The following is a 10,494-nucleotide window of genomic DNA, read 5'->3' as shown; positions in this document are numbered from 1 at the left end:
CATGAAACATGGCTTCGGTTAGCGGCCCAAAGTTCTTCTATAACAATACGCATACTCAAACCATTTGATCATGATAAATCACCCTTACTTCAGACAAGACGAACATGCATAGCAACTCACATGATATTCAACAAAGGTGTAATAGTTGATGGCCTCCCCAGAAACATGGTTACCGCTCAACAAGCAACTTATAAGAAATAAGATACATAAGCTACATATTCTTTACCACAATAGTTTTTAAGGCTATTTTTCCATGAGCTATATATTGCAAAGACAAGGAATGAAATTTTAAAGGTAGCACTCAAGCAATTTACTTTGGAACGGCAGAGAAATACCACATAGTAGGTAGGTATGGTGGACACAAATGGCATAGGTTTTGGCTCAAGTATTTGGATGCACGAGAAGAATTCCCTCTCGGTACAAAGCTTTGGCTAGCAAGGTTGTTTGAAGCAAACACAAGTATGAACCGGTACAGAAAAACTTACATAAGAACATATTGCAAGCATTATAAGACTCTACACTGTCTTCCTTGTTGTTCAAACACTTCACCAGAAAACAAGCTCTATGGTAGTTCTTCATTAATAGGTGCAAGGTACATGATGCAAGAGCTTAAACATGATCTATTTGAGCAAAACAATTGCCAAGTATCAAATTATTCAAGACAATATACCAATTACCACATGAAGCATTTTCTGTTTCCAACCAAATAGCAATGAACGAAGTAGTTTTCAACCTTCGCCATGAACATTAAAAGTAAAGCTAAGAACACCAGTGTTCATATGAAACAGCGGAGCGTGTCTCTCTCCCACACAAAGAATGCTAGGATCCGATTTTATTCAAACAAAAACAAAAATAAAAACATACAGACGCTCCAAGTAAAGCACATAAGATGTGACGGAATAAAAATATAGTTTCACTAGAGGTGACCTGATAAGTTGTCGATGAAGAAGGGGATGCCTTGGGCATCCCCAAGCTTAGATGCTTGAGTCTTCTTGAAATATGCAGGGATGAACCACGGGGGCATTGATACGTCTCCAACGTATCGATAATTTCTTATGTTCCATGCTTGTTTTATGACAATACCTACATGTTTTATACATACTTTATGTCATTATTATGCATTTTCTGGCACTAACCTATTAACGAGATGCCGAAGAGCCAGTTGTTATTTTCTGCTGTTTTTGGTTTCAGAAATCCTAGTAAGGAAATATTCTCGGAATTGGACGAAATCAACGCCCAGGATCTTATTTTTCCACGAAGCTTCCAGAAGTCCGAAAGGGAAACGAAGTGGGGCGACGAGGCGCCCACACAACAGGGCGGCGCGGCCAGGGCTTGGGCCGCGCGGCCCTAGCGTGTGGGGCCCTCGTGGCGCCCCCTGACCTACCCTTCCGCCTACATAAGCTTTCGTCGATAATAACTCCAGTACCGAGAGCCACGATACGGAAAACCTTCCAGAGACGCCGCCGCCAATCCCATCTCGGGGGATTCAGGAGATCGCCTTCGACACCCTGCCGGAGAGGGATATCATCTCCCGGAGGACTCTTCACCGCCATGGTCGCCTCCGGAGTGATGTGTGAGTAGTTCACCCCTGGACTATGGGTCCATAGCAGTAGCTAGATGGTCGTCTTCTCCTCATTGTGCTATCATTGTTGGATCTTGTGAGCTGCCTAACATGATCAAGATCATCTATTTGTAATGCTACATGTTGCGTTTGTTGGGATCCGATGAATATTGAATGATATGTTATGTTGATTATCAATCTATCATCTATGTGTTGTTTATGATCTTGCATGCTCTCCGTTATTAGTAGAGGCTCTGGCCAAGTCGTTACTTGTAACTCCAAGAGGGAGTATTTATGCTCGATAGTGGGTTCATGCCTCCATTTAATCTGGGACAGTGACAGAAAGTTTTAAGGTTGTGGATGTGCTGTTGCCACTAGGGATAAAACATCAATGCTATGTCTAAGGATGTATTTGTTGATTACATTACGCACCATACTTAACGCAATTGTCTGTTGTTTGCAACTTAATACTGGAAGGGGTTCGGATGATAACCTGAAGGTGGACTTTTTAGGCATAGATGCATGCTGGATAGCGGTCTATGTACTTTGTCGTAATGCCCAATTGAATCTCACACTACTCATCATAACATGTATGTGCATTGTCATGCCATCTTTATTTGTCAATTGCCCAACTGTAATTTGTTCACCCAACATGGTATTTATCTTACGGAGAGACACCACTAGTGAACTGTGGACCCCGGTCCATTATTTTACATCAGATACAATCTACTGCAATACTCGTTCTACTGTTTTCTGCAAACATCATCATCCACACTATACATCTAATCCTTTGTTACAGCAAGCCGGTGAGATTGACAACCTCACTGTTAAGTTGCGGCAAAGTACTTTGGTTGTGTTGTGCAGGTTCCACGTTGGCGCCGGAATCCCTGGTGTTGCGCCGCACTACACTCCGCCGCCATCAACCTTCAACGTGCTTCTTGACTCCTACTGGTTCGATAACCTTGGTTTCTTACTGAGGGAAAAACTTGCCGCTCACTACTAGGAAAAGGCCTAGCCGTAAGACTGCCAGCAGTGGCGCACCATGACTGCCGTGCGCCACTACTACTTAGCAGTGGCGCACCACAAAACGGTGGGCCACTGTTACAAAAGTAGTAGTGGCGCACCATGATTGTGGTGCGCCATAAGTAAGTGGTGACAGGAGTCCAGCTCCTCCCCCAAACTAGTAGTGGCGCTCGTCTCTTTGGTGCGCCACTGCTACATTCCTTACCTATGGCGCACGTTGTTGAGGTGCGCCACTGCTAGGACGTGTCCAGAGCACGTTTAGAGATGATAGGCTTAGCAATGGCGCACTTAGGTGGTGCGCCACTGCTACATAGGTTACCTATGGCGCATGTCGTTACGTGCGCCACTGTTAGGGGGGTGGCCAGAGCCCATTTAGAGATGAGAGGCTTAGCAGTGGCGCACCACCAAGCAGTGCGCCATTGCTATGTCACCCTAGCAGTATTTTAAATATTAATCTACATAATTATAATTATTTTAAATATTCTACATAATTATAATTATTTTCTAGATTCTATAGATTCTATAGTATTTTAAATATTCTACATAATTATAATTATTCTACTATAGAATCTAAAAAGTGCGTCCGTCGAGACGAGACGGACCGGCTCGTACCCTACCACGGAGAGTCCACCGACCGAACACAACAAGGCCACGTTACCCACCACACAGAACAAGGGAAACACACCGCTGCCAAGGAGAAGAAGAGCGCAGAAAGATCCGGAACGATACGACCTTCGCATCGCCATCGGCCGGCGCATCCCCTCGCTCGCGGCGTCACCACCGTCCCCTCGTCCCCAGCTCCGCCGCCGGATCGCATCGCCGCCGGCCTCGAGGTTCGCACGTCCAAACCCCGTTCCGCCTCCTCCCTCCCTATCACCGCCACGGCGCGGTCGGCTCCACCTTTTCCCTCCCGAGTCCTGTAGCGAGCCACTATTCCATTCGTGGCGTGCCTGCCACACCCATCACGCGCGCTCAGCGGTGGTGGAGCACCGCCCGCCCCTACCACCGGCAGCAATCTCCCGGAGATTCCCTCCCGCACCCGCACTCATCACTCCCACAAGGAAAAAGGCGCTCCCCTTTCCGCCGCCCAAATCTGCCTTTCCCTCTGCTCCCTCGTACGCACGCGCTCCCCTTGTGGGAGTGATGAGTGCGGGTGCGGGAGGGAATCTCCGGGAGATTGCTACCGGTGGTAGGGCGGGCGGTGCTCCACCACCGCTGAGCGCACGTGATGGGTGTGGCAGGCACGCCACGAATGGAACAGTGGCTCGCTACAGGACTCGGGAGGGAAAAGGTGGAGCCGACCGCGCCGTGGCGGTGACAGGGAGGGAGGAGGCGGGACGGGGTTTGGACGTGCGAACCTCGAGGCCGGCGGCGATGCGATGATCCGGCGGCGGAGCTGGGGACGAGGGGACGGTGGTGACGCCGCGAGCGAGGGGATGCGCCGGCCGATGGCGATGCGAAGGTCGTATCGTTCCGGATCTTTCTGCGCTCTTCTTCTCCTTGGCAGCGGTGTGTTTCCCTTGTTCTGTGTGGTGGGTAACGTGGCCTTGTTGTGTTCGGTCGGTGATGGACTCTCCGTGGTAGGGTGCGAGCCGGTCCGTCTCGTCTCGACGGACGCACTTTTTAGATTCTATAGTAGAATATTTAAACATGTCCGTCGAGACGTGTTTGGATATTTTCTAGATTCTATAGTATTTTAAATATTCTACGTAATTATAATTATTTATGCCTTTTATTTTGGTGTATTATGCTATTTTGGATGTTTATTATAGTGTTAAATCAATTTAAAAAGAAAAGGAAAAAAATGGGGCTGCCAGGGTTCGAACCTGGGCCGGCAGGGGTTTTGCACAAACCAACCAGGGACAGAGCCAGTGCGGTACTAAGCGGGATATGTCAATCCCCCCCGCGTTATTGTTCTGACCCAGACATAAGGAGGCAGTGGCGCACCCCTAGAGGTGCGCCATTGCTAAGGCTCATAGTGGCGCACCCCGAGAGGTGCGCTATTGCTAAGGCGTCAGGGGACTTAGAAATTTCCCCTTCTTCCCCCGTCCCGACCAGATCCCACCTGAGCCGCCGTCCCTCTTCTCCCTCGATCTGCCTCGCGGTGCCACCCCTCCCCTGAGCGACGCCACCTCCCACCGGCGGTCGCCACCCCTCCCCTGAGCGACACCACCCCTCCTCTCACGCGGCCTCGACCTCGATCTCGATCCCCTCGACCTCGATCCCCCTCCTCCCACCGGTGTGTGGCCTCTCCCCCTCGATTTAACGCCGGCGACCGCGTCTCCCACCTCGTCTGCGACCTCGTCCTCGACCTCGCCGTGGAGGAGCAACACCTCGTCTGCGACCTCGTCCCCGACCTCGCCGCGGAGGAGCAGCACGCCACGCGCGTCGTGGAGCAGCAGCTGAGCCTCAGGTATGTCTCCGCCCATCGCCGTCCCCCGCCGCCCTGTCTCTTTCTCGCGCGCCCGTCAGTTCCCCTGCTCCAGCGGCGCTCTCGATGTGCTCTGATTTCCACTACCGATGCGCTCTCTATGCGCTCCGCTTTGCGCTCTAGATTCGTTTTGCGTTCTATATGTGCACTAGATTCGTTTGTGCCCTAGGTTCGTTTGCGCTCTGAGTTGATTTGCAGAGGGGCGGATGGTGGTGGTGGTGTTGGCAGATGGATTAGGGGCTGGCTGTTTCAGGTGTGCGTAGGGGTGAGGATATAGTGAAGAAATTGGCAAGAGATTTTCCTATCAATTTTCGTCTATGGTCAGGGTTCAGTAGTTTATCATGTCCCTGCTATGATTATGTGCAATTGCTCCTGCTAAATCCTCATTTCCCTGAATTCATTCTGTTTGATGAGACATAAGTCAGCGTTCAGTAGCTTGTCATGTGTGCTCGTTATCCAATTAGTGTAGAAGCAAACAAAACAGAATCACTCATATTGCCGGAGAGTGTGGAGTGTGCCTTTGCTTTGGTCATATCAATCATGTCTATTTAACATCACTCGTATATCTATTTTTCAGAGTGTAGAAATCAGGGGGCCTTTTTACGGTAGGGACTAGGAATTATTGACCGTTCAAGTAGGAGATCTAATGGTCTGAATTGGTCAATACTTGTTGATTAAATGAGTAGTATTTTTCCACCAAAGTACAGATTAGGCAGGTAAAAAAGCTACTGACTATTATGTATCTGATATTGCATACTCTATTTGGAAAATAACATGGAAACTAAAAAAGAATTAGTACTTACTATGCTGTGGCACTATGAGCACCAGCACTCCTACTGCTGTTAAGCTAGTATTTTTTTAAGAAGAAATGCATTGCAAAATGGGTGTAATTCTGGGAATATGTTGTTGCATGAATGTTTGCATTCTATATTTTGGAAATCATGGGTTTTCAACAATCTGCATAGCTTCTTTTTTTTAGAGGTGAGGTGCTGCTAAGTGCATGTGCTAGGTAACTCTTTTATTTTTAGAGTTCAAAGCTTACTGGTGCTTGCTAGGTGTTGCTGCTGCTACTAGGTGCTTGCTAGTTGCTTCCTGGTGCTTGCTAGGTGTTGCTACTGCTGGTGCTTGCTAGTGCTTGCTGCTGCTTGCTGGTGCTTGCTAGTGCTTCCTGGTGCTTGTTGCTGCTGCTAGGTTGTTAGTTGCTAGGTTGATTGCTGCTGCTGCTAGTACTTTGTTTTTATAAATAGGTTGGTTGCTCACAACCATTTTATATGTCAAAAGATATCTGGTTACACATTGTTGCTAGCTGCAATGTGGTTGTGGTGGCTTTGCTGCTGCTTGTGGTTGTTGTTGGCTGGTTGCTAGGTGTTGCTGCTAGCATATTAGTGATAGGTGCTGCTACTAGATGTAGTTCTTTTATTTCTGCCATAGTAGTAGCAACAGAATCAAGCTATTCCATCATGAAGTAGCTAGCAGTAGCAAATAAATCAAAAATAACACCATTGGCATGGGCTGCTTGGATTATTCAGTAGAATCATTTAGATGAAAAGCTTACTGACTTTTTATTTCTGCTATCATAGTAGCAAATGTAGCTCTTTTATTTTCAGAGTTCAAAGCTTACTAACTTTTTATTTTAAACATTTGCAAGGCTGAGAAGCAGATTGGAGCAGCAGCTTGGAGCAGCAGCTGGAGCAGCAGCTTGGAGCAGCAGCTTGGAGCAGCAGCTGGAGAAGCAGCTTGGAGCAGACATGAGGTTTTCAAACAATCTGCATAGCTTATTTTTTTAGAGGTGAGGTGTTGTTGATGCATGGTGCTAGCTGCTGCTGCTAGCTTTTGCTTGCTGTTGATGCATGCCGCTGCTTGCTGTTGATGCTGCTGGTGTATATGGTGTCATATTCTTGTGCATGTGCCATGGTGCTCAGCTGGTGTATATGAGGAACAATTGTACATGTGCCATGGTGCTCAGCTGGTGTATATGGTGACATATTCTTGTGCAGGGATCGACAGAGTTGCCCATTATCGCCGAAATGTTGATTCATTTCCGTTTCGGCGAAAATGGGGCACTCATATGTACATAAATTAGCATAGGTCATGCCCAATTTTCCATGAAATCTTGCGCTAATTTATGCATTTTTTCCTACTTAGTTCGAACATGGCCGACAACGATGAGGCCGGCGGCAGCGGCAGCAAGCCATTTTGGATGCTAACCGATGAAATGGAGGTGATGGAGTCACAACCTCGCCGTGACGACGGCGAGGATGATGGCACCGATCCAGAGTACCGAGCGGACGATACCGCTGACGATGACACCACTGATGGTGCCGGCGAGGATGACCACACCACGGATGGTGCCGGCGAGGATGACACTGGCAAACGGAAGAAGCTACGGAGGGAGCGTCGCCCAAATGTGCTCAGCACCGTGAAGCAGGCATTCACCAAAGTGAACGCCAGTGGGCATCCAACGGCGCCCCCTGAGTTAGTCAAAGGGTACTCGGCCCAACTCGGGTGCATCCTCCGGAGCACGGTCTCGATCAACACCGAGAACCTCAGGCATCCTGACCGAGCGAATTTGCGCACCCTCCTCTTCCAGAAGCTGCACGAACGATACGAGTTCCCGGTGGACTGCTCAGAAAAGCGTCTCATGCGGAACAAAGTGCACAATGCCGCCCTCACGAAGATGAGCACCGCCCTCGCTAGTTGGAGGAACCGAGTGAAGAAAATGATTAATAGTGGTGAGAGTTACGAGAAGATCAAGGAGTTAAATCCCTCGATCACCGAGCAAGACTACGCTGATTTCAAGATCAAGTGCGAGAGCGAGTCAACGTCGGATTCTAGTCAGTGGGGGAAGGACATGCGAAAACTGAACTTAGGCACCCACAAACTTGGTCCTGGCAGTTTTAGGGTGGCGCAACCGAAATGGGACGCCGCGGATGAGGAGCGTGTGAAGAACGGCCTCGATCCCCTCTTCCCGCAATACAAAAACAAGCAAACCAGGAACTTTCTCCTGGCCCGTTACCGTATTGACCCGAAAACAAAGGAGCTCACCACCACTCCGGATGTGAAGGAGTTTGAGGCTCTTCTGGTAAGGAATGCACCCGCTTAATTAGCTCCTTTATTGTTGCATTCTTATTGATGAATCCAAATTTCTAAATGGTTCATGCATGTTCCTCCCGTAGGCTAAGGAGCTCACTGCGGAAAGTGAAAAGGAAGCTAGTAGCGGCGCGGGGTCCACGAGCTCCTCGCAGTGTGCCCCTTGGGACAACCCTTTCAATAGGGCGTTGAATGCCCACAAGAAGAGGGATCCATTGAGTAAGCCGACGTCGGCTGGTCGTGTGGTCGGCGAAGGATGCTCTATGAAATGGTCAGAATACTATAAGTCGGGGAAAAAGGAGAAAAAGGCCACCATCGATGAGAAGGAGGTCGCACATCTCAAGGCACAAGTTGCGCAGATCCCGACATTGGTCGAGACATTGGTCGAGGAGCAAGTGCGGCAACAAGTGCAACATATCGTGGAGACCCAACAGAGGACGCAACGACAGCAAGTGGAGGACCAAGTGGGCACGACGCTTAGCTCCATCATCCCTACCTTGGTTGCCGGTCTGGACGCGTGGTATAGGGGAGGAAAAAAGGGGCCTCCCCCGGTTCCCAGTTTCACGGGCAGCAACTCCCACAACGTGGAGCCATCGGTGAGTCCGCAGGCGGCAACAATGGTGTCTCCGGCGGCGCCAGCATTGGTGGCTCCCGCGGCGCCAACCTTGGTGGCTCCGGCGGTGCCAACCTTGGTGTCTCCCGCGGCGCCATTACTTCAGCTCAATGCACCCGTCGCTGCGGATAATACGCCGCCCGGCACCGCGCCAACAAGCGGCCACTCCATCAGTGGCACGCCCGCCGCCGGCGGTGCCTCGACCTTAGCCGAGCTGGACGCCATCACGGTAACCAACCCTCATCTCCGATGACTTCCATATCCTTGCCTTTGACTACGCTAGCCATCCCTAACGCCCTACATGTTTTCCGCAGGGTGCCGCCGCCGACGTCCCATGCACTCTCCTGCATTTTGTGAACGGCGAGTTGATCGATGTTGCCAAGGCCAAAATCGTTCAACCGAGCAACCGCCAGTTACACGGTGTACCCATGGCACCCGACGTCTATAGGATTCAACTGGTTCGGGTGCTTAGTGGCTATGACGACGTGGTACCTCCCTTTCAACCCCATGGCGCCGACGCAGATGAGGTCCTTGCCCTCCACCAATGCTTCAATTGGTCCATGGTTTGGCCAAAGAGCCAGATTCGTTTGGGGGCGAGCGACACCACCCCACGGACAGCACCCCAAGCCGTGCCGGCGCCAAGACATGGCAAGACCACCCCAACGGTGCCGCCATCAGCCGACGAGGACATGCATATGGCACAGGATCCGAACGATGGTCCGGACGAGGACAGTACGTTCACCAACCTGGATTGCCACTTCGATTTTGGGGCGGACTACGATCTCAGTAGCCAACCCTCTCAAGCTGCCGCCGAGGGGAAAACCTATTGCAACAAGCGGCGCCTATTCTGTTCTCAGGAGACGCCTCCAGCTGCCGACTTCACCGAGACTGAGCCGATAGCCGAGGTGAGAAGTGTTATCAGTCCTAACACACTGAAGAAGGCTTGCGAAGAGGAGAATGCAGTCCCAATAAATACGAAGCCGAAGGGACGGAAAAGAAAGAATAAGAACAACAAGTCTGCCAGCCAGCCGGCACCGATCCGTGCTCAGGACGGGCCACCAGTGCCCAAGAATATCGAGTCGAGGGTGCATGTGTCGGGTCAGCGGATGCTAATTCAAAGATTGTACGATGCTGCACCCGGTCCTATGCGATCTCTGGTTGACGGTATTCAGTTTATGGAGGAGCGGCGTATCAGGGAGAAAGATCATGGATACCCAGTGTATGTTGCGAAGGTGCCCTCGGGCCATGGCTTTGTCGATAGTGGCTACGCGGAGAAGATCTTCCTGCGGTATGATGACATCTTCGCCATGCTGAACAGTTATCCGCTGCACTACACCTTCATTCGCCTATACTCGCTCAGCAAGGCGATGCGGATCATTAGAAACAACATCCCGGACATCGCGATAGCCGACCCCTTCTACATGCGTGCCGTCCACTTGGCCACCGCCGGAGACCGGGCAGTCGCGAGTGGATACCTCAAAGACTTCTTCCTAGCGAACCAGAAGAAGTGTAACCTCCTCCTGCCTGTATTTCCCGAGTAAGTCACCCCTCATCGTACCGGTCTTAACTCGTGATTTTTTTAGATTTCAATCGTCATGTTCTTAAACATTATGTGTTCTACGCAGAGACAAAACCTGCACACTCATCTCCATAACCCCGAAACATTCTGTGGCCACATACCTCGATGCGGACGGTGAGTCAAAAACGGACTACACGAATGTCAAGGCCGTACTTGATGATGCTCTCAATGGCTACGTCAAAGCGAAAGGCCACATG

Source organism: Lolium perenne, chromosome 7 (assembly GCF_019359855.2).
Source record: "Lolium perenne isolate Kyuss_39 chromosome 7, Kyuss_2.0, whole genome shotgun sequence".
Lineage (NCBI taxonomy): Eukaryota > Viridiplantae > Streptophyta > Magnoliopsida > Poales > Poaceae > Lolium > Lolium perenne.
This window is presented reverse-complemented; position numbering follows the sequence as displayed.